Source organism: Euprymna scolopes, chromosome 28, assembly GCF_053919585.1.
Source record: "Euprymna scolopes isolate OS-2025 chromosome 28, ASM5391958v1, whole genome shotgun sequence".
NCBI lineage: Eukaryota > Metazoa > Mollusca > Cephalopoda > Sepiida > Sepiolidae > Euprymna > Euprymna scolopes.
The window spans coordinates 49,339,271-49,365,816 of record NC_136509.1 but is presented as its reverse complement, the minus strand read 5'-3'; the positions used below and the strand labels follow the sequence as shown (position 1 = coordinate 49,365,816).

General features: G+C 33.6%; 1 protein-coding gene and 1 non-coding gene across 3 annotated transcripts in view; both read right to left on the bottom strand.

Moving 5' to 3' along the window:
* Positions 1–26,546, bottom strand: part of LOC145249599 (cadherin-like and PC-esterase domain-containing protein 1) — an 837,303-nt gene that overhangs the window by 123,364 nt on the left and 687,393 nt on the right. The gene's annotated exons all lie outside the window — the stretch shown is intronic.
* Trnar-acg (transfer RNA arginine (anticodon ACG)) lies at positions 19,080–19,152 on the bottom strand. Its single transcript has one exon. It is a non-coding gene; the product is annotated as a tRNA-Arg (tRNA).

The following is a 26,546-nucleotide window of genomic DNA, read 5'->3' as shown; positions in this document are numbered from 1 at the left end:
ATCACCCAAATCCTTTTCAGTTTATTTTTAAGCATGTCAGCCATTTTAATGTATTGTTAATTGTTGAAATCCCCCAAACAAATGATTTACGCAGCGACTCTGTAAAAGTTTCGAGGAATTGTTGTTATCAAAAATGTTAGCAATTTTCCATGTTTAAAAAGATAGATTAGTTAATGAGTAGGGCTATGCCAACATAATATTTTTTCATTGTTTTGATTCTCGAGTATATATCCGACACAGTTAATCAACCGAGAACTACATCACTCTATATAAAAGCATATAAGATATCAACGGATACACACTCGAGAGTCAAAACAATGAAAAGAATATTCTGTTGTCCTAACCCTAGTGATAAGTTATACATTTTATTACAGTTTGATTTGATGATTAATTTAATGACAAACGCTATCGTAATAATAAAAAATAACTTTAAAATATTAAAAATATTAATTAACAAACGCTATCGTAATAATAAAAACTAGCAGGACCCGTGGAAATTCCACGGTAGTTAAAATCTTTTAAAACACATCAGTAAGAAATTCCTTATTGTTATATTACAAAAATGAACGTATGGAAGCAATAGAACAAAGAACTTTAGTTTAAACTTTTATTGAAGGTCAATGCGATCGTAACTGATGCTGTTGATATTGTCAGGAAGTGCTGGTGATGATTGAGGCGGTGACAGGGACGTCGATCAGCTGCTTGGAGTGAGAATAGTAGTCAGTCAGCAGGTTCTTGGGAGTCAGACTGTGAATTAAAAAAAAACTGTGTGACATTGTTGACATCGATTTTGTGCAAGTTCTGTTGACCCCAATTGTTTAATATTTCAGGACATTTTGGATTACACGTGTGAGTAATGAATAGGTCACAGAAAACTGCCATTGCATCTTGATGAAGCTGTTGTAGATTCCTAGGACTTCCTGTAAATGTAGATGGTAGAATAACTGGTACACCAGAATAACCATCTTCATTCCTTGATAAATGATCCATTAAGCCAGACTATTGAGCAGCTCTTGGTGGACTTTGATAGTTTTTAATGAAGTTAAATAAGGAACCTTCAACTTTTCTATTTATTTTTAATTTTATTCAATGAAGATTTGGAAATTCACAAATATTTTTTAAGTCGAATTATTGATATAGATTTCAATTAATGCATCACAACTTCCTGATAATATGAATAGAACACTTTGAATTTTCTGTACAAACGTTTTTTCCATAAAAGCATTGTAATCTGTTATAATATTCAGATTCTTGTGTGCATAGAAAATGAAGTGTTTCTGTAAAACTTACGAAGTACAGTTAAATTTTGATTTTTTGATAATCAAAATTATGTGAGGTAGGTTGTACCTATCAAATTTATGTCAATGTTATATAATTAAGTAAAGTTAAACAAACTGTACACTACTTTTTCATCAAATTCTGAATTTTAAATATAAGGAAAGCAATTAAAATTTTTTTTTCCAAAATCATATTTACATCCAAGTTAATTTTTAGATTCAATAGCTGTTCCTGATTGTTTTCATAACACTTCACGGTAAACAATATTCTTAGTATATGTTACACCACACTTTCTGCCCTGATTATCATCTCTATGCAGTTGCATTACCTTAAATTTCACACTGTACTTAGATCGAGCTCTTGAACATGCCACATACAGCTGACCATGAGAAAATACAGGTTGTTGAAGATATATACCAACCTTATCAAAAGTTTGGCCTTGTGCTTTATTGATGGTCAGTGAATATGCTAATCGTATTGGAAACTGTATCCGATGAAATGCAAACGGAACATTTGTATCACTTGGCTTTAACTAAATTCTTGGAATGATAACTGTGGAACCTCTATTAGATCCATTAATTAAAATAGCAATGATGCTGTTTTGATGATATTCTTTTATTTTCATCCTAGTTCCATTACAAAGTCCTTGATTTATGGATAAATTTCGCAGTCGCATTACTATTGCCCCTATTTTCACATTAAGTCAGTGAGGTGACATTCCAGATGGAGTTAATGAATTTATGAACTCGATAGGATAATTTTGAAGTTCAGCATCATCATCGGAGATGTAATCTGTACTTAAATATGTATTTATGCCTCCTGGAAGATTATTTAGAATTTCTACATTTACTGTTAAACATTCTGTATTTTTTGGAGTCATGATGATTCTATTTTCCATTTCTTGAGGGATGCAATAAAATATTTCTGAGATTAGAGAACTATTACATACCGAATCATCAGGAACATCTATGGCGTCTACAGGAACGTCATTAAGACTGTTCGTTAGTGTACCATTATCAAGATGAAGGAGCCATCTAGAAAACTCCTGTTCATTTATGTTAGTTCTGACGTTTTGTGTTAGTTGTAATTGACTGAAATGATGCCACAATGGGCATCTTTTAAGACAGGTGTCTATAATAGATGTAGGTGATCCATGTGGCACTACTGGCAAAATTTGCCTGAAGTCACCTCTAAGTATGAGAAATTTTCCACCAAATATTTTATCGTTACCCATTATATCTTGTAAACATCTATCTAAAGCAAGCAGTGCATGATTAGGTATCATAGAGGCTTCGTCTATGATGAATACCTTTACCTTTCTCAAAAAAGAAGCATGCTCTGATACAGGAGAAACGTTACAGACACTGGTTTCTGTCAGAGGTACAGGTAGTTTGAATATACTGTGGAGTGTTTTCCCTGAAGTTAGTAGCATTGCAGCAATGCCGCAGTGGCGGTTACAGTACTGCTGGAGGTGAAGTAATCATATAACATGTTGAATAAAAAGGTTTTTCCTGATCCGGCTAGGGCATCTATATAGAAGCAATTGCTGTGTGGGGCTACTTTTTCAGTTGCCATGACAGCCTTGATTATAGTATTAAAGACCTCTAATTGTCCATTGTTTAACAATTCAACATTAGGCCCGTTTGCATTTCAAGTCATATTATCTATTGGAGGATTACCTGTTGGTTCAGGTAAACCCATTGCCTGGCAAGAAGAACCATGCTCATTAAATATTGGTTTTATCACATGAATAACTGGGGGATATGTATATACACTGGCCCCCGCCCTTTGCGGCCCGGGCGACAAGATCAAAGTGTAGTATCTGTTCCGACAGATACTGCAAGCAAAGACCCTATGTGGGGGAAACCCCACAGATAAGACCTTGGTCAATGTAGGGGCAGCCCTTCATACCAATTGTCACTATGCAGCTCCCCTACTCCCCGGGGAGTTGGTCCCCATTTCCCCTTCACTCCTCACTTTAAAAATCGGCCTTGTGCCTAATTTGCTCGGTGGGGGAGCAAATAAATACCATCTACCTTGGTCAATGTAGGGGCAACCCTTCATACCAACAGCTCCTATCAAACTCCCATTTCCCACCCATCGGGAGCTGGTCCCCCATTTCCCTACCCCTTTCCTCTCTCTCCACATTAAAAAACGGCCTTGTGCTTAATTTGCTCAGTGGGGAAGCAAATAAATACAAACTGGGGGATATGTATAATATATCCACCAGTCCACTACACTTTACCGTAAAATTCGGCTAAAACAATTGTTGACGAATTACCTCCTTTGAATCGATATTGTCTGCTTGTGATAATTGAAGCGAAAACCTTATTAGGTATTAAATGCTAAAACATTTTAATACAGCTGGCTAATTGGCTATAAAGTAAGTTATTCCGAACTTTGATCTAACATTTAAAAAAAAAAAGCTTAACATTTTCTTGTATCTTTTTTTTTTTATATAAAGAAAAATGTAAGCATCATGCTGAAATAATAAAAATGCCATTCTTATTAAGGGGAGAGGGTTTGGCTATTCTAAACCTTCACCTAAATAACCATTTAATGAAAAAAACGTTTAAAATGTTCTTGTATCTTTTTTACAATTTTTGTTAAATAAGAAAAATCAATAAACTTTGATAACACTATTGTAAGAATCATGCTGAAAGCCATTCTTAATATGGGGAGGGGGGTTAACTATTCTGAAACTTTACCTAACAATGTAAAAAAAATAAGGGCAAAATATATGTATGAACAATAAATATTTCTTCAGTTAAATAAATTGATAAAGCTGTTGTAGATTCCTCGGACTTCCTGTATAAATTATACTTCCTGTATAAATTATACTGTAAATCTTTAAATAACGAATAAATATTTATTTAAACCATGATTATTGAAACAGTATTTTACGGCATAAAAAAAACGGTTATGGGGAGAAGGATTAACTATTTTGAACCTTCACCTAAATAGCGATTTAATGAAAAAAAAATTTAATGGTCTTGTATCTTTTTTTTTATAATTTGTTTTAAAATAAAAAATAAAAAACTTTGATACCGCTATTGTAAGAATCATGCCGAAAGCCATTCTTAATATGGGGAGTGGGGGGGGGGGTTAACTATTCTGAAACTTCACCTAACAATGTAATAAAAATAATGGAAAAAATATATGTATGAACAATAAATATTTCTTCAGTTAAATAAAATATACTGAACATCTTTAAATAGGAAATAAATAAGTGTTTTATTTCATATTAAAAAAAAATTGAGTCCCTGTCGGTGGGCATTAGAAGATGATGAATGCCTGTAAAAGAAGCAAAATAAAACAGACAAAACATAAATAATAACTATGTAAACAACGTGAAGATGCATAAATGTTACAAAATTACTCGATTCGGCATTAAATAACACGAAAAAGGATTGATATGCCGTAAAACAAAAACAAAACAGAACAAGACGTAAAATATGTTTTGACTCTGTGTTACTGTTACTCAGTGTATTTGCGAATGGTGACTTTGGTTATTTATTTAATAAAGTCATTCTTGACTTTTGTAACATTTATTTCGAAACATATTTTTTGTTATGTAAGGCTTACTCAAAAGTAAATAAAAAAAAAGTGGCACAGTAAAAAAAAAAGACGAACTCGTAACGTTAAATGTAAGAAATATATTTATTACTGAATAAAATAAAATAAGCTTTCCGTATTCACTACAATAATAAACAGAAGACATCGTTAAAAATGTAAGTAAAATACTATTTAAACTGTGGAACGATACCTTCTATGCATAATTATCTTTAAAATAATCCAGAACCATAAAAAGACAGTTCATATATATTTTTTTGTTGTTGTTGTTCGGGAAGTTTTGGAAAATAAAAGGGGTCAATGATTTTTTAATTAATAAAGAGTGAACAATAAAGGGAGATAATTCACATTAATTAATGTTTGCGATGATGATGACGCGTTTCATTAATTAATGTTTGCGATGATGATGACGTGACACCGTACGGACAAGCAACTTAATATATAGATTAACTTTAAAATATTAAAAATACTTTGATAATAAACAAAATATATTTTAAAAAGTATAATAATGCGATATTTAAATGATTTAAAATATTAAAGATACTTTGATAATAAACAAAATATATTTTAAAAAGTATAAAAATGCGACATTTAAATGAGAATGAAAATAAATACGTATACCTAAATCACGACTAGAAAATTCCAACATATAAAAGAAATCATTTAAACATTAAAAACAAAACAAAACAAAACAAAAAAGATTATCTTTTGTAAAAGAAGGTTGAGGAAAGCGGTTAATATCATTATCGGAAATTGTGGATATCAGTTATAAACAAGACACAAAAACAAGCGACATATTCCCAAGTAACAAAAAGGCGATTTCACTGGTTAATTACGAGAAAGTATGAAATGACATTAACACTGAATGATATTGACTTTTAGCTTGTTAAAAGTTATAGCCCGTTGATTTAAGATAAATGTTTGATGCCAAATCGATGATTTGCGCTCATTTTTTGCTTAAATACTAATCACTATTAATCCTTAACTAAGCATCAGACGACTACCATAACACTTGAATCGTTGCAACTTATTATAACACAGGTCTATACAAAATTTCAGGCAGATCAGACTAGTAGTTTTCGAGAAAAAGTGGAACGCAGAAACAGTATATATATATATATATATATATATATATATATATATATATATATATATATATATATATATATATATATATATACAGGGTGTTCCAAAAGTCTTGGGCACATTTTGACATTGAATATCTCTAGAACTAAAAAAACACATCTGGTATATCTGGTATATTTTGGTATAGCCTTACAAAAAACTTAATGCATTTAGCTTTAAAATGGCACCGCTTTCATCTTACTACCATTCACAATTAAGCAGATATGCGGACTTGGAATGTGCCCAAGACTTTTGGAACACCCTATATATATATATATATATATATATATATATATATATATATATATATATATATATATATACTAGCATTTCAGCCCGGCGTTGCCCGGGTGTTTGGATGTGTCTGTTGAGCAAAAGAAAAAAAAAAAAAGGCGTAGTAGGTAGGCAGGCTCGAACCTGTCCCACAAAGGAGGAAAAGAACGGGGAAAAGCCCTGACGTCTATGCTATACGCCAAACCGGAAATGACATTTTTTAAAATTAAGGCTAGACAATCGAAAGGAGAGGATGACTTTCAAAAATATCGGCGCAAAAAGCGACCCCTTCTGTAGAAAAGTGCCCAGTTTAAGGTGAAGATATTAATGTTTTTAGGCAATTTTTCGATATTTGTCGTCTGAAAGGTCGAACTTCAAAACGATAGTGATCTTCAGAAAATCCGTCGCCTCTGTCGAAAGTGTTGGACAAACATGCAAACATGAAAACATACAGACATACATACATTTATATATTGGTAACTAAAAATTTTCGACCCAAACCGATGAAAAAGCATGCCCTATCTCTGAATACCCTTTATGCAAAATTTCAAATGTTTAGACCAGAAATTGTCTGAGTAATTTGGTAAAGACCGCAGAGGTCAATATTTTTTTAAACTTTGACCCCTATTATGACCCCTTAAAATTTATTGTTTTGGGCTCAAATCAAGTTATTAAGTTAAATCCATGTCCAATATCTAAAATTTCAAGTGTTTAAACCCAAAATTGTCGGAGGAGTTTGGTAGAGTTCTCAAAGGTCAAATTGTTGAACTTTGACCCCTTAACAGCAAAATTTCGGACCGAAAACCGTTCACATAGATTTTCCCAAATCTCAGTACCCTGTATATCAAATTTCGAGTCTGTAGACTTTAAATTGACAGAGTTATTGCGTAGGGAAATGTACACACACAGACAGACACATGCAAAGACAAATCTACTTATATATATATATATATATATATATATATATATATATATATATATATATATATTCATTTTTGCTTGTGTACTTTATTATAACAATGCGCATTCAACAATAATCTCCCAAATCACATTCTTAGGTCATTCGTAGACATTTATGCAGACGGCACGATAATCTATGGCGACACTTCAAAGGCTAGCAATGACAAATGTATTGCTGATTCTCTCTCTTCTGATCTTGAGAACGTGGTGCAATGGGGTAAAAACGTCGTTGGTTTATTTCGATGCCTCGAAAACCAAGCTTCTCTCCTTTCATCATAACCGCTCTAATCCCCACCACGCCTCAATCGAAATGAATGGATCGCGTCTTAGTGAAGATTCATGTCTTGACAAGCTTCTGGGACTGACCTTCACTCCTGATTGGAACGCATACATCAAATCGGTTGCCAAGATCGCTGGAAAGATGGTTGAGTCACTCTACTGCTCCAGTAACTCTATCGCTATTTTCATGATAAGTGCTCGTCTGAACTCCAATCTATAACCCTCGCTTGTCAAACTTTCACAAAAACCACTCGACTAGCTAAAACCACTATATATGATTTTCTCCATTCTCTATCTGTGCCTAAATGTAGACGCAGACTCAATGAACAAATCTTATTTCCCAGAACTGGACGCCCTTGGAACACTGTTCCGCTTGCATGCTTCCCGTCTGAATACAAAATGGTAGCCTTCAAATCTAGTGTAAAGTTCCTGTTAGGTCGTCCTCATAAATAATCAAATTCCACCCAAATTACATCATTAATGATTACTTCACTACTACCTTACATACATTAACCCTTATCCTCGAGTGACTTTCGGGTCTTGATAAGCGGTGACCTACAAGTAAAAACAAAATAGTAGTTATGGCTAATGCATTCAATCATATGTGCAGTTTACCATGCATGCCTCCTTTATATTGTGCTATAGTTTGGTAAGGTAAAACTAGTAATAATTGTATATTCAGTTAATCAGGCTTGTTTATCGTCTTACGTTACCGACGCCTGCATAATATACATGTGAGGCATTAAATATATTTTGTTTAATAATTTCATCTGGATTCCCTAACTACACACTGACTGACATGATAGAGTGAGGATATTAAACATTCTCATTTTTCACTGTTTAAAAGCACATTTCATCCGGAAGTCGAAGTGTAAGCATCCGGTTCTTTTTATGTCACTATAATCGAATATGACCACAAAAAAAAGCACTAAGTTTAAGGATATTTATCGTTAATTTTCGGTAATTTCCGTTTACCGGAAAACAGATGATTAAATAAACCAGCTCATTAAATACTAATTAGTTTATTATTTTAATAAAATTCAATCTCAATGAATAAATACGAAATTTGGATTAATTTCCCACACTATGGGTAACATTCTTTTTCAGGTTAATTCAACTTTATACAATAAACACACTATTTTTTATATGCTGCTTATTTATATGCGATAACAATCGCAGTTAACTAATTTGCATATTGTTTTGAAGAATGATATTTTATTAATTAACTATTATTTGTGAAGAAGCTTTTAGTTTGCTTGAAACATTGTGCGTAGCGTGAAAGGGCTGTGTTAGATGGCTATGACAATGCAATTTGTGGGGACAGTTTTTATAGTAAAAAATGATGACATTATTAGAGAAATTTAAATAATTTCTAATGATACATATTTATTTACTAACATAGTGTGTGTACAAGATTGTATATATGTGTATTTCCTAAAATTTTCGTCAACTTACGGAGGAGGCTTAATTTTTTTTTTGAGTCGGCTCCCGGAAGTAGCAAGCAGGCAGCAGTCCCGTAACGAGCTAGTTAGCATATTGTTTAGTCAGTTCCCGAGTACGATTGTTAATTTGATCAGTGTTAAGTATTTGTTGTTGCTTTGTTAAAATTCAATGATATTTTTGATTTTAATATAATAAATAGTTCTTGAATCAATATTTATCATTGGTGCTCAAATGTTCCTTTTTTGATTTTTAATAGAATGACTTGTTTTTTTAGCAAGTTGCAATCTATTTCTAAATTTTAGGTGAAAGAGAAAAATTAATTTTTTCTTTCTTTTTCGTTAACATTTGCAACATTTAAAGGATAAATAAATTTGTATCGAAATTGACCAAATGTTAATTTTTATCTGTCTACGAGACTTCCCGTGACCCGTTGGGTCAGTATATGTTATAGCTAGCTATAATTATGTGTAAAAGTGCAAGTTACTATACAGAATTAATGTGTAAATACGCAAAAACTGAATGCACGCGCGCGCGAAAACAATACGGAATACATTGGATGATAAAGGTCTTAACATAATTGCCCTTGGATTGAATAAAATATTCTTTATATTAGACTAGCGGGGGTACCCGGCGTTGCCCGGGTGTTTCGAGGTGTGTGTGTTCTTAAATAAAAAAGAAACCGGGGGGGGGTAAAAAGTATTGGTAAGTTGGTAGGATCGAACCCGAAGCCCTGAGGCGAAGTTGGAAAATAAAATGTGAAAAAAACATGAACCGTTCGGCCAGCCAGAATGAGTTACTGAAAGATGTTTGAATTTATTTAAGTAAGAACAAAATTGACAGGTGCTCGCACGGAAGTAGTAGATTTAAGATTTTGTGCGAGCGTTACGACGACGACGACGACGACGACGACGACGACGACGACGACGACGACGACGACGACGTAAGCAATAGCTATTCAGCAGTTGTTTTTAATGAGGTCAATGACCAGGTTTGTTTGTTATAAGCGAAGTAAAAAAAGAAAACATAAAAACGAACGTTAAAACTTAAGCTTAAGCGGGGAGGGGGTAATCAAACATCGAAAAAAACACAAAAAACTAACGTAAGGCAAACGAACGATGTTAAATGTAAATATCGAAAAAACAAAAAAAGAAAACAGAAAAACGAACGTTAAAACAAAAAATAAACACGTGAAAAATGGCTTAAATAAGCCTGTTTTGATATTAAAATTAAATAAATCGGTGGGTACCCGGGTGTTTTTGGGTGTGTGGTCGGGGGTAGATAAGCGAAGTAAAAAAAACAAAACAAAACAGAAAAACGAACGTTACGTGAAAAATGGCTTAAATAACACTGGTTCAATATTTAAATTTAAAAAATCGAAAAAAAACAAAAAAACATCTCACACCACGATTCGAACCCAAAACGTTTAGATAACGAACCAACGCGCTAACCAACTGAACTAACGTGACGTACATGAAATTTAGTTAGTTCTTCAACTATTTAAACTAAACCAGGTCATGACGTCATCTGACGCATGCGTAGAACCGGTCGTCGTCACGAGAGGACCGTTTTTGTTGCACCTCCCCTGTCGAAAATTGTCGATTTCGGGGTGAAAAAAATGAACGTTTTTTGCCAATTTTTCGATATTTTTCGGGCGAAGGATGGGGCTTCAATATGATACCAAGTTTGTGAATTTTTGTTCCGTGTGTCGAAAGTTTCTAGCGAACACACAAACACACATACAAGCATACATACATACATACATACATACATACATACATACATACACACATTTTCGCTTATAGTGTAATCCGCTGAAAAAAAAATCGAAAATGAGGAAAAAAAAAATCAAGAAGGGAATGTGCATTGTAATGGCCACCCTATTTTTTTTTTTTTTTTTGTGTGTGTGTGTGTGTGTGTGTGTGTGTGTATTAACAGCTTTAAAATATCGGGAAATATTAATTAATTAATATTTAATATTTTGAGACCTTTGAAAAGCAAATCTTGGTACTTGTGCAGAATTTGAACAAGGCGTAACTAACTGTACGTTTGACTTTGCTCGGAACATGACGTCATGCGCTCAGATTTAGCTGTAATCTGTCGCAATGTACGACAAATGAGCAGACGATCCTTGGGGAAATATTGGAAGAAAAAAAATCACTAAATTAAGTAAACAGCACAACCTGAAACGGTCGTTCCTAACAACTTTATACAAAATATCTCCGCCTTAGATCAACAGTGAGTTGCAAATGCAGGAGCATCTCAAGTTATCTTTTCGAGTTTGTGTGGAGACAGAAATTTGGTAATGATATGTTGTCTCCATCTTAAACCATATATTGGAAAGCTATCCGATTGGCGAAGTTTCTTCCACATCCCCTGCCCCTTCACACAACTTTAACATCGTCTGACGCGACCGTAGAAAAGTCTACTTAATCATAAATGATTATCCAGGCTGTATTAATTTAATTTAATAAAAAAAAATGGGTTGCCCAGCCCCACAGGAAAAAAATGTTCATGAAAATAAAAAATTAAAAAAAATGTTTACTTTACTTTTCTTTTTTCTTTTCATGAACATTTGATGTGATGTTTTGAATATAATGAACTAGTTTCATTTCATTCGGACAAAACACTAAGAAACGGGGCCTAATTAGTGTTGGGGCCCGTTTTTTGGGGTCACCCTATATATATATATATATATATATATATATATATATATATATATAGTATATATGGCTAAATATGTATATATGTATATATATGTATATATATATATGTATATATATGTGTATATGTATATATATGTATATATATATGTATCTACGTATATATACATATATATGTATATATATGCATATATATATGTATATATACACATATATATATGTATATATACACATATATATATATATATATATATATATATATATATAGTAAGTTCTAACATATATATGGCGATTAAGCTACACTGAATATTCCGCGTTTCATCCATTCTAGGATTCTTCAGGCTTATGCGACATATATATATATATATATATATATATATATATATATACTAGCAGACCGCCTAGCGTTGCCTGGCCGTAAAATCGTCTTAAATATGACATCTTAACGCATGGACATGTCGTATTTATTATTATAAGAGCTAACAAAAGGCTTAGACTATCGGCTAATTTAGTCGGAACCATTTCAGCTATCAACAGAATGATAAGAAAACCTAAGAAACGAAGCGACTTTAAACTATTAATATATATTAGCCAATTCGTAGCAGCGACAACATTAGTTGACTTCTTCCTGCAAAGTTCATTTCCTTTTTTTTATTTTACCTCTAAGCAGGTATTTTTACCAGTTAACAAATCCAATTTATTCTACAGGTCTAAACCCCCTATATATCAAGTTTCAAATGTGTAAACCAAAACTTGAGAAAGGAGTTTGGTAGAAATTGTTCTGCACACATACTGACAAGGTTATACATACGTGATAGAAATTTTTCATACTAACCCTAACCCTAACCCTAACCCCGCAATTATGCACAATGTAGAAATCAGTAAGTCAGAAAAACATAAGTACTGTCAGTTTCAAATCAAGTATAATCTTCGAGAATGCCGATGTTTGACTTTTGTAAAATGTTAAAATAAATATTATGTTCTTATATTGAATTTTTTCTTTATAATGGAGACCTTTGCTGGGGTTCTTTCATACAAATACCACACAGTATATATATATATATATATATATATATATATATATATATATATATATATATATATATATACGAGTGGAATTCCAAAAGTAATGACTCCTATATTTTTTTTTATTCCACCCGAATAGATAAGAGGGTATTACAAATTGCATGGTTATGATGCATTCATGATCTAAGTTTCATCTCTCTGCTGAGGATATTGACAGTGTGAGACTCTAAGAAAGCAACCCAATAATGGACATGCGTCAAAAGCAGAGAAGCCAACATTATATATATATATATATATATATATATATATATATATATATATATATATATATATATATATATATATATAATGTTAACTTACATATATAATTTATTACATTATCAAGCTAATAAATGCCACAGAAAGAAGAATAAGGGAGAAACCTTTTTTAGACCATGATATTCGAAGCTAAATGTTTCTCGTCAAAAGAGTGGAAAAAGCCGAAATTATACAAACGTAAAGGTAAACAGACGGCGCCGACTTTAAAAACATGCAGATTGGAAATGGAAAACTTTTTGATATTAGAATTCGAAAAAATATTCTGCTGAGGTGAAACGATATGATGGGGATAAAAGAGATTGTGGACAGAAAAAAGAATAAAACTTAAAAGAAAATATAGAACAATATATAAAATAATATATAAAAGAATATATAGAACAATGTATAGAAAAATAAAATAATAGGAAATATTAAAATATTATAAAAATATTAAAACATTTCAAAAAATTAAAGTGGATAACTACTATATATATATATATATATATATATATATATATATATATATATATATATGTATATATATATATAAATAAATAATATATATATATATATATATATATATATATATATATATATATATATATATAATTGTAAACTCTGTAAAAAATGATGTAAAAATAAACAAAGTTTTATGAAATGAACACGAAAGTACATAGTGTTTTTCATTTTCATTTAATCCCGGACAACGCTGAGTCGTTTATTGGATTAAATACTTTTCTAAATCTAAGAAAGATAAAAAATATTTTCATATAAATATGGCAACAAAAAAAATCCGTTTACAAACAAACAAAACTGCAGCTTTTCCACGTTCAAAGGGAAAAATCCTGTTACAAGCAGTTACAGTCATGTTTTATAAATATGGTTTGATAAGAAAAATAAAAGCCAAACATAAAATTCAGACTTTGAATTTTCTCTTTTTTTCGCCACTTTTTTTTTTCTTTCTTCGTTTGCTTTGCCACAGAACAACGCAATAGTTATGTTTTTTTAAAGCATAATTTTTTCCCTACATTAAAGAGTATGACTTGTGGGTAGGTAAGGGAAGCCAAGAGCCAGCTAAAATTTTGGAGGGCCTCCCAAATAAATCTCCTTCTCGCCAACAGCATAAACAAACGAGTTCTATTGAGATGAGAGAGACGAGGGTTATCGGTGCACGCTTCATCAGGATTATGGGACCTAAACACACCGGCATTTGTGTACGAACGCTGTCTTCGGATGGGACAAGCATAAGGATATCTTTCAGGGTCGCTTCCGTTCATTACGCTGCCACCTCCTCCGCTTTTCGCCTCTGCGGATGTGTGACAAGATCACGGCTTCCCGTCATATCTGATCTTGTTGAATTCTCACGACTGAGGGATATACAATTACAAACAAACACGGGTGAACGGGAGAGATAAGTTGGGATTTCCCACGGAGCAAAAGTGACGCGAAACGAATATAGGCGAATAAAAGCATCGCAAAGTGATTTTTAGATGTGGATTTCCACGTCTACTTTTCAGAATAAATAAGAGAACTTTCAGCTGGATTATAAGACTGAGGTTTTAACACGCACGCTTATATTTAAATATTGTTTTTAAGCTAAACATTTATATTACTTTGAATTAAAATGAACAAATAATATGTTTGTATCAAATCCAAAGAAACTCTCCTAAAATTTCTTTATATACACATTTCGACTTCGTGTCGTTCAATATTCTCTTACTGTTTATTGTTTATGGCCGCCGTCTAAAGATTTAAAGATACTTAATTTCCCCACTTTTTTTAATTCAATTATACCCCCAAATAAGGCACAGTTCAACTTTGAAGTGGGGGCGGGCTACTATCGGGAACATAAGTTGCAGGGATATTATGAAGGGAGATGAGTAGCAAGATGTCTGTTCACATTACACTTGAACTTCTGCATGTCAGTACAGTTGATAAAACAGAATCCCGGAAGAGATTTCCACACCTTTTAGCAGTTCTGGGGAAGAAACTGTTGGAGTAGAAGGCTTTCTTACATCTAGGGATCTCTACTGTGTAAGGGTGGGATTTAGCTGCTTGTCGGGTTTGTCGGGGGTATTTATGACGAGGGGGTACAAGTGCTTGTAGTTCGTCAGAGCATTCACCATTAAAATACTTGTAGAACAGGCAGAGGGATGCAACATTTCGTTAGTTCCTGTGTTAATATCTGATAGCCTGAAGGTAGAATACAAGCACATGGAGTAAAGGGTGACTTTGTGACAGGGTTCGAATCTACCTACTAACAGTAATTGTCACTTTCTATTTTTTCTTTAGAGGATCGGAAGCGATGGGCAAAATTTGATTATATAGGTGGACAAGAATTTGTTTACAGTGGACTTGAAAACGACGATGTTGTAGTCAACTATGAAGCAGACCCAGGGTATTGTGTTTCATAGAAGCGAGTCCTTGGAAAGAAACTTTTTCATGGAAATTTTATTTACACAGAGAATGAGAGAAAAGAATTGTTTTTTTTTTTTACTTCACCAATTGAAACGTTGTTTTATATAAATACTAGCAAAGATACTCGCGCTTTGAACGAGACTTTGCTATACATTCGGGTACCCGCTTCGCGGGCCCTCTGCCAGTAAGTGGATATTGTATGAGCTGCATGAAATATAGCCTTAACCGTTGACCTTGACCTTGACCTTGAAAAATCGTGTGCACCATCCCTAGGCCGGAGACCGACATCATGTCAGGTTTGGTCATGATCGGTCCAGTGGTGTTGGCTGTAGGAGTATATATATATACATATCCATAGGCTATGATCTTGACTTTTACTTTCGATTTTGTGTGATACATCCCTATGTGAGGGACCATCATATGCCAGGTTTGGTCATAATCGGTCCAGTAGTATGGGCTGTAGGAGAGTATATATACATAGGCTATGACCTTGAGCTATGACCTTTATCTTGAAAAATAATGTGCACAATCCCTACCAGATTTGGTCCAAATTAATCGAGTGATTTGGGCTGTAGAAGAGTTGTACCCCCCACACGAAAGCTACTACTTTATATATATAGATGGCGTGCACCATTCCTAGATGGGAGACCATCATCATGGCAGGTTTGGTCATGATCGGTCCAGTTGTGTGGGCTGTAGGAGAGTTGTACACACAGACAGACGCACACAATAACGCTACTACTTTATATATGGTGATTAGCGCAAACACTAGCGAAGTATGATTGTTTTTCGCAATTTTTGAAGAAGGTTGTACACTCGTTTGTATCTATTTACGTAGGCGCGCATGGAAACGCACTCTCGCATACACTCCCCACCCCCACATAGTTTTAAAACCCGCATATCTGTTTGCATGGTTAACCGAAATTACAAGTTCGAAATGAATTACTGCAGATTATTGAAATTTGCTTATTTAATTATGTAAATTAAGACGCGCAGGCGCAGGCGGCGTTGGCGAAACTAACTCTCCATAAAGATATTTCGTGTGTGCGTCCTAAATTAAAATAACTCAACGCTTATCAAATTCGGCATTTTTGAAATAACTTTCAAACATTTCAATTACATTTTTGAAAATGGGCTCGTTGAAACTTCTAAAGGATTATTTTAATCAAATTTTCATTCCATGAATAACTTTATTGCTAATTATTATTTAATTAGCATGTACGTTTATCATTTTTATTTCGATATATAAAGAAGTAGGCCGGGCTAATATACCCAAGATACCTTGTATCACATCCATCCCACATACTTTAAGCAATATTCAAATAGTTTGAAGTATTATTTGGATTTTTCGGACTATTGTTCTCATCTTGAGTATTATTTGCACAGTGTTTAAGTCGATGTAATATCTTGGACTTGGAAATCTTTTTGTCAAACGTAAGAATCTACACGGGATTTCGCATAGAACCCTTTATTTAATGCACGTTTTAGCACACTATCATTCCGTGAGGCATGACTGAGTAGAAATCCGAAGTAATTCGCAATTGTATTCTGAACATTGAACCTTCAACCTACAGAAGAGTGTAACTTACAACTGAATTTAACCAAGGATATTATCCGCTCTGCCACGGATTCTTGTGATTTACTTACCGTTCGAAATTTGGTGCAGATTCCTGAGTTCGACACACATTCTAACTAGTTAGTATATTAAATATAAATACACACGCAACCCCCCCATATATATATATATATATATATATATATATATATATATATATATATATATATATATATATATATATATATATATGTGTGTGTGTGTGTGTGTGTGTGTGTGTGTGTGTGTGTAGAGAGAGAGAGAGAGAGAGAGAGAGAGAGAGAGAGAGAGAGAGAGAGAGAGAGAGAGAGAGAGAAGTGGGGGATAAGCAAGGGAATTAACTGGATCCCACATATTAAATGCATAGCCACCCCTAAAAGCTTAAGTGTAAAAGAATGAAGCTTTTAGGTAGTCCCCTTAAAACGATTGACATCCAGACACAATATTTCTCGAATACTCATCTAAATTTTGATCAAAACACATTGCACGATTTAGATTCTATAAAATGTCTCAAAATTTGAGTAATTGAAATTCGTTAGATTCAAACAACTCTGGATCAAATTGAATACACATTTGCTATATTTGAATTTTCAATAGATAGTTTGTGCCCATATTCTGGGCTCTTAATACCTTTAAAATGCTCTAAATAAACTGAAATTTGAGGAACCGTTATTAACTGATATATTATAACTAAGGCTAGGACAACATTATATTCTTTTCATTGTTTTGACTCTCGAGTGTGTATCTGTTGATATCTCATATGCTTTTACATAGAGTGATGTGGTTCTCGGTTGATTAACTGTGTCGGATATATACTCGAGAGTCAAAACAATGATAAGAATATGCTGTTGTCATAGCCCTAATTATAACAGCTGTTACAATTTCACTCAAATTGAAAATATCTTTTGACGAAGGCTTCCCACACTCTTTTATCCAACTTTGGATAAAACTAAATATAGTTCATATTTAAATACCTTGTGTGTAGCAGTTTTATTCCAAAATTCATCATGATCTGTTATTTTTTTATGAGTGCTGACAAAAATATAAACATGTTCAACTTTCTAAAGATAGATGTTACATATAACATGAAAATGCTTTTTACCTTACGTGCAGTATCGGTCGATGGTTTAGCTGACTTTTAAAATTGCATTCGGGCATTGAATCACAGTTTGAAACAGTAGGCCGTTTCTAAATATACCGAAGAGCCATGATATGACGAAACAACGCAAGAAAAAAAAAAAAAAATAGATATCGATATATAGATAAAGATTTACTTCTGACCTAATTTTTTCTCTTAAAATATACACGCCCTTTTGGGGGGTGGGAAAGGAGGGACAATTTCCTGTGCGGGTTTATAATTTATGGATAATTTAGTCCGCACGTAATCGTCCAGAATCCCATTTTTGATTCCCCTCGTTCGTTTCTGGTCTCGTGTTCAAAAACACTTCCATTTCCGGTCAATGTTTATGATATGACCGACATTTATTTATGGCCTTTTTCCCAAGGTGAGCCTTCACCCTCGTTTACAGCAGTTAAATAACAAGAATCGCTGAAAAAATAGAATGATTAACCGTTGCTGTCATGTCTGAAACTTAAAACGAATATATAAATACTACACCGATATAATGAGACGAATAAGAGGGCAAGGTGTATAATGCAATCTTTCTCATTTTTATTTTTGTTTGTTTGTTTTTTTTTTTTCAAATTAAATTAGAGATAATTAGCCTTGAACTAACCATTTCTTCCTAGATAAAAAAATCAAGCCAGAGGAAACAGTAATAAATAAAAATAAAAAAAATATATTTCATAATAAATCAAAAGAGAAAACACTCAAAAATGTTATCTTAGCAATAGTCTTGCATTTAACACATGTTTTACTGGAGGCGTTTTTTTTTCTTTAATAAGATTTCACTTAGCGTAGGTGTAGAGCATATATTTCGTTTTTACGAATAACTCTGCTATTAATTTTTATTTTAAACTAGCGCCTGCGCCGCGTCGGCACACACAACGCCGAGTCAAACACAAAATCGAGTACACTCAACATCACGTACACTCAACATCGTCTTACCATCAACGCTTACCCTGTGAACTCCGAATAACTAAGGGTAAGGATAATGAGTAAACATTGGATAAAATGATTTTTAAAATTATTACGAACTTGCCAGGATTCGAACCTGGAATCTTCTGATCCGTAGTCAGACGCGTTATCCATTGCGCCACAAGTCCTGTCCGTATGTTACCGCGACAGACAGTGCTAAATTTCGTTGTCATGGGCAGGTAACTTTTTCCCATTGCACGAAACGGCTCCAAAACCCTTATTTCGGGCTTTCTGTGTTGGCTTTTTTGTAGCTTTGTTCGTACGAACCATCTATAGAAAAGGACAATCTAGAGACACATCTTTCAGAGAAAAAAAGATTTTTTCAATTCGGTGCATCCGTTCGAAAGTTTTAGTGGTATATACTCGCACACACATAAATAAATAAACATTTAGAATTTTATTAATAGTATAGATGATGCAGTTTTCTATTTAGAGTATATCAAGTTAAATATACTCTCAATTATATTGTAAACGAATAAGAATGACGCATCAATTTTGAAGTACAAATATATATCGAACATGCGTAATGCGAGGTCCAAAATTGAGGCTTAGTTTTTGCTTTTAGCTGAGCTTTGAAAGTCATTTTTACATGGCTATATATATATATATATATATATATATATATATATATATATATATATATATATATATAGCCATGTATATATATATGTGTGTGTGTGTGTGTGCGCGTGTGTGTGTGACTACTTCATTTAATCACATAAATTAATATATGAAGATATAATTTCATGTGTAAGTTGTCTGTATTTTCTTCAACAGTGCTCAATACATAGGTAGAGCTAGTTAGTAAGTTATGAAAATATGTATGAGAATCAAGCTACACAGGATATACACGAGAATGAAACGCGAAATATTCTGTGTAGCTTAATTGCCACATGTATATATATATATATATATATATATATATTGTAAGTTATGAAAATATATGGCAATTAACGTACACAGTATGTTTAGCATTTCATGCTCATAGGAAATCATCAGGTTATATATATATATAGTTTTACATGGCTATATATATATATATATATATATATATATATATATATATATATATATATATATATATATATATAGCCATGTAAAAATGCCGACTTTCAAAGCTCAGCCAAAAGCAAAAAACTAAGTCTCAATTTTGAACCTCGCATTGCGCATGTTCGATATATATTTGTACTTCAAAATTGAAGCGTCATTCTTATTCGTTTACAATATAATTGAGGGTATATATATATATATATATATATATATATATATATATATATATACATATAGTCAGGGTTCTACTATATTATAAATGGCAAAAATTAATGTGTTAAAACAATGTTGAGGGTACAAAAGGTATTATTTATGCGTTGTGAGTAGCTAGTAAGATTTAAAAGAAGATAGCTGTTTAAGTGGGATGCTCTTAATGCTTTATCCGGAAGATAACAAAACGAATTTGTTAAGAATGAAACAAATGTGGTTGTAAACCCAAGACAGCAACAATACTTCCATTAAAGTTGTGATAAGGGCATCATGGTTATATCGGAGTTGGTAGGACCACCAATGGCGGATAAGTTTGACGGCGCAGAGGTAGAATATATTCCAAAATTCAAGGGAAATAACTGCACTTATAAATTGATTAATCGTATGAAGATGATGTCTTTTGAAAAAAGAATTCGGAACGCTGAAATCGTACAAAACGATTTTTTTTTTATTCTTTTAGATATTTAGCCATCGATTGTTTTCATTTTCATTTTTATTTAATAAACACTTTTTCATTAACTCTTGGTAAAAATTTCATGAAAACATTTTGTATTAAATTAGAAAAAAGTTTTTATTTAAATTAGTTTAGAAAATCAACAACTTAATTATCGTCTGCGTAAAAATGTCTATTTTATTTTTTAAACAACTTTTTATTGGCAATTGCAATTTAAATATCTTATTTATTGTAAATTCTTACGTTTTTTAAGGGGAAAACTATTACATATTCGGCAATATCGTTGCAGCGGAATCAAGTTCGACAATAAACAAATGCAATTTATTTTACTAAATAGACTTAAAACAAGCAGGTAAAATGTTTTAAAAATTAAATTGCGTAAAATATTATTCAAATGCAAAACATTTTCAAGTATTGTAAACAAAACAAAACAAAAGAAAAACATATCCAAGGGAATGGCAGAAACCTTAGAAAACAACCTTCACTCAGTAGTGAATAGGGTCATAAATGGATGGTCACATTTAATACCGCTAAGCTTTTTCATTTACTTACACCTTCTCAATCACGCATTGCCATGATTAATAATACCCTGCATAAGAGCTCATCACAGGCAACACGAATTAGAAAAAATACATTGAGGACATTGCAAAGGCTGCTGCAAATAAGGTGCGCACGCTCTACCGTGCTGGAAAATTACTCACAAAGCATCATTCGCCTAATGCATGGTGTATTGTTGTCACGTCTTAGCTGGTGCATCTACCTCTAATTTCCCCATCTTAAACAAGATTAAAAATAGTCTTCAATGTAATAGGTCTCTCACTATCAACTAAGATCTAAGCCCTGTTCCATCGCCGCTATGTTGCATACCTGTGCATGCTTTACAAGTGCCAAATACTTTAATGGAATGTGCTCTGATGAACTAATAGCACTTGTGCCTACTGACATAAATACTTCAACTAATCCGTCAAACAGCAAAATCACACCCTTTCGTTGTTTAGGTCCCTATATAACGGAGATTCTCTTACTCTAATAGTTTCTTCCTTCAGATTTCTATAATTTGGAATTCCCTTCATGTTTCCTGCTTTCCTGACTGTACTAACATGCAGTTTTAATATAATGTGAACAGATGTCCAGCGGCTCAATTTCCCACATAGACCCCTCTAAATATGATCCCAAATAGTAGCACCTTACGTCCAAGTAGCAATATGCCTTGTTTGGGGATAAAAACGCAATTGACAGTTAGAAATCTTAAAGAATAAATCAGCGTTTTCAGCGGCGCAAATTCTCTTTCAAAAAACATAATTCTTATATAATAAATCGCTTTGTAAATGTAGTTATCTCCCTTGCATTTGGAATCTATTCTACAACTGTGCCGGTATAGGGCCGCAACTAGGTTAACAGTGCTATACTAAAAACCCAAGAGGTATCGGCATCAGGAACCGTCGTCCTCTGGTCGTCTCCGACACTGTGTGTGGGAAGTAAAGACATGTTAGGCGCCGAACAGCAAATCAGTGGAGTGAGAATAACAATGTGGTCTTGCACCGTTTCTTTTTGTGTTCTGAGCCAAGAATTTCCCAACTTTGCATGCAACCGAAAACCTTGTTACTTTTGGTATTTTGGGTAATAGTTGTAACCAACAAGGAAGACTCCAAACAGACCAGACAATCCTAAGTTATGATCTTGTGGGTTCTATGACAAAGTCTGATTCAGTCCCCTTCTTTCGTCTCCCCTTTTTTTAACAGCAACAAAAACCAGAACAACAAGAATAACAACAGCAGCAGTAACAACGTGCTGCGAAGAAGGTGGGCTCCTTCTACTGTGCTAGAAAGCTACTTAAACCTGAAAGTCCCTGTATCTCTATAAGGCCACCATTCACCCATGTATGGAGTACTGTTGTCACATTTGGGCTGGTGAATCTACTACTAGTCTCTCACTCCTGGACAGGGTTCAAGAATTGCCAACCCGATAGGCCCTAAACTGTCATCTAAGCTTCAACCTCTGTCCTATCGACGTAATGTTGCACCCCTCTGCCTGTTCTACAAGTATTTTAATGGTGGATGCTCTGACGAACTACAAGCACTTGTACCCCCTCGTCATAAATACCCCCGACAAACCCGACAAACAGCTAAATCCCACCCTTACACAGTAGAGATCCCTAGATGTAAGAAAGCCTTCTACTTCAACAGTTTCTTCCCCAGAACTGCTAAAGTGTGGAAATCTCTTCCGGGATTCTGCTTTCCCAACTGTACTGACATGCAGAAGTTCAAGTGTAATGTGAACAGACATCTTGCTACTCATCTCCCTTCATAATATCCCTGCAACTTATGTAGCCCCCCCCCACTTCAAAGTTGAACTGTGCCTTGTTTGGGGGTAAAATTGAATTAAAAAAAGGGGGAAATTAAATATCTCTAAATCTTTAGACGGCGGCCATAAACAATAAACAGTAAGAGAATATTGAACGACAGGAAGTCGAAATGTGTATATAAAGAAATTTTAGCGAACTACCAGCCCTTGTACCCCCTCGACGTAAATACACCCGACAAATCCGACAAGCAGCAAAATCCCACCCCTAAACGGTAGAGATCGTTAGATGCCATAAAGCCTTCTACTCTAATAGTTTCTTCCCCAGAACTGCTAGACTTTGGAACTCCCTTCCGAGTTCCTGTTTTCCCAACTGTACTGACATGCAGACGTTCAAATGTAATGTGAACAGATATCTCGCTGCTCAACTCCCTACATAGTATCCCTGCAACTTATGTCCCCGATACTAGCCCGTACATCAAAGTGGCACTGTGCCTTTTTTGGGGTGAAAATTGAATAAAAAATAATAATAAAACAACAGCAGCCCCAGAGTGGTGACGGTTTCTCAGTGGTTAATAACACGGACTAACAACCTGCGTGTGCCAAGTTCGAAAGCAGTTTATTCCACAGAAACATTTTCACTTAGGGACGTTGGTAACCTTTACGTGGTCCTTTCCGTAAGTACACAATATTTTTCTAGAAAGAATTCTTAATGGAAAGATATCAAAGAAACGAATGCCAACACAATCATCAGGAATGATGTTCAACAACAACAACAACAACAACAACAACAGCAGTGGACATTGTAACCCGAAAATACGGGCTTAGTGTAGAAACCGTCAAACACATCATCCATAAATATCCACATATTCACAATCCTTCCCGCCAACCAGTAGATTAAGAGAAAGCATTGGATGTGTGGAAGAAGTGGATGTTGGCGTTCCTTCTTCATGATATCACCAAAATTGAAATAGCAAAGTTACTAAATGACGGCATGAGTTTATTGAGACACACACAAAAATTCTGTGTTGACATTAACTTTTTTGTTGAATATTATATAAGGAATCTTTTCGAGATAAAAATCTGATGAGAAATACACATTTTGTATTGGGAAATACACACTTTAATATGTAAACCTGAGATTATGTTAAACAATGTTATACAAAGTGTCTATTTCTCAATAGAAAATGCATATTTCTCAATATATGTTACCTCGAAAAGATTCCTTATATAACAACATTTAACAAAAACAAAAATTTTTTTAATTCTTATACAAAATCTTTTTCTCACAATAAACTCACGCCGGGATTTAGTGACTTTGCCTTTGCCATTAAAAAAAAAAAACAAAACAAAAAAAAACAAAAAAAACTAAGACTACACAAGGACTTTGCTTTAATACGAAAACGAGACTCTCCAAAATCAAAATGGGTGAATTGTGAAGAAACAAATTATACATAATTGTCGATTTAATATGAAATTATGCAAATATGAGACTTTATTTTTTTTCTCTCGAATTTTTTTTATCTTGCTTTTTTTTTTCACCTGCAGATTCTTATTGCCTGTAATATTCAAACATTGTTTGTTCTATAGGTTTTAATGATAAAGACGTCCTTTTAGGAAATAAACAGTTTTACAATATTTATAATTTGAATTATCTGATTATCGTTCTTGGAGCCGTTTATTTTCATTCGGTTTAGATACATATGCTTTTGTTTGAGAGGTGGGGAAGGAGGAGGTTGGCCTGTGTTTTCTTTAAGGATTTTTAAAGGGAGGATTACTCGATTCTAACTAGATCCATAGACAAACTCTTTAAAGCTACGACTGAAACATGTGCCAGATGTGTATGCCATGCTATGTTTGTATAAGTAAAATTTTTATTATAAATAATACCCTCTATTTATTATTGAGCACTATTATGTAAACATAATAAGGATTCCTCGGATTCTTACCCTATCGATATAAACTTAAGCGCACACACGCACAGACACACCCGCACACGTACACGCACGCACGCACACACACACACACACACACACACACACACACACACACACACACACACACACATACACACAGACGCGCACACACACACGCGCACACACACACACGCACGCATATACACACACACGCACACGCGCACACACACACGCACACACACAACACGCACGCACACAAATGCACACGCACACACACATACGCACACACACACACGCACACGCACATACACGCACATGCACACGCACACGCGCACGCGCATGCGCACACACACACCCACACGCACATATATTCATTCGAATAAGGTTTATATTATCTACATTTTCGGGCCATGTAATCTAACAGATGAACTTAATGAACTCATAAAGTTTACCGGTGCATTTTGAAACTCCACCCAGTTGTCGCTTGAATCTTTTGTAGAGTCGTTAGCATTTTAAATACACCCAGTTCTTCCTTTTTCAACAATTCAAACAATCTTGTTTTAATTGGAAATCCCGCTGTTTAGTTTTATTACAAAAAATTGGAATTAATGTTATTAAAAAAGCCAATAAAGATATAGATTTCAACTTATATAGCAAACTATCCTGTGAAAACACAAGTAAAACATCTGTTAAATTTACACTGGCCGTAGAAAAGTTGTCATTTTATTTATGTAAGCTCTGCACAATACTTAATCGAAGTAGCATAGACCAATGTTTCTCAACCTTGTGGTTCATTTTCAGCGTAAAAAAAATCCTAGACTTACATAACCTTTAATAAAAGTTTCGAGTAACATGGAAATACGTTTTATTAACATAAAGAATGTGAAAATAAATAAATAAATAAATGACTAAACTACTCCTGCTGCTTATCTATCTTCAAGGCCAGCGATTTAATGAATCTACATCAGTTGAAAAGCCAGAGAATTTCGATCCCTATATATTTCCCACAAGTGGGCTGGAGGGCCAGCGCTGAGAAAGATTGACATACACTACAGAGTTGAATTTTATATTGCAAGATAATAGATTTTTTTTTTAAATATAACATTCAGAAATTAGTGATACATTTGAGTTCCTACGTAACCATGTGATTAGGTAACGATATAGTTTGGTTAACAACCGAGAAATCAAAAAACAAAATATAACAAATATCTTTTTACGAAACAAGTGAAAATAAAATTTCTATCGATCTGTATACTTCAACTGTTCTAAAACTGTTTTAGTGAATTTTTCTGACTTTGTTGAAAACTCTCTCTCTTATTAGCTACAAAAATCAAAATAACGCCTTCGCCCTTTGTTGTTATTTGTGATTATTTCTTAAAAATAATAATAAAAATGCTGTAGTCTCTCATTAATTCACAGAGTTAGGGTTAGTGGTAAGGTAAGATATTCTTTTTACTATCATTTAAGCCTGAAATTAGCAATTACTTCCAGAAAAAAAATCGACGCTATTTTTATTTGATGTGTTCGGCTAAGTCAAATTAACAATAACAAATTCATAGATAATTAATCTAACAATCAGTTTCCACATTTA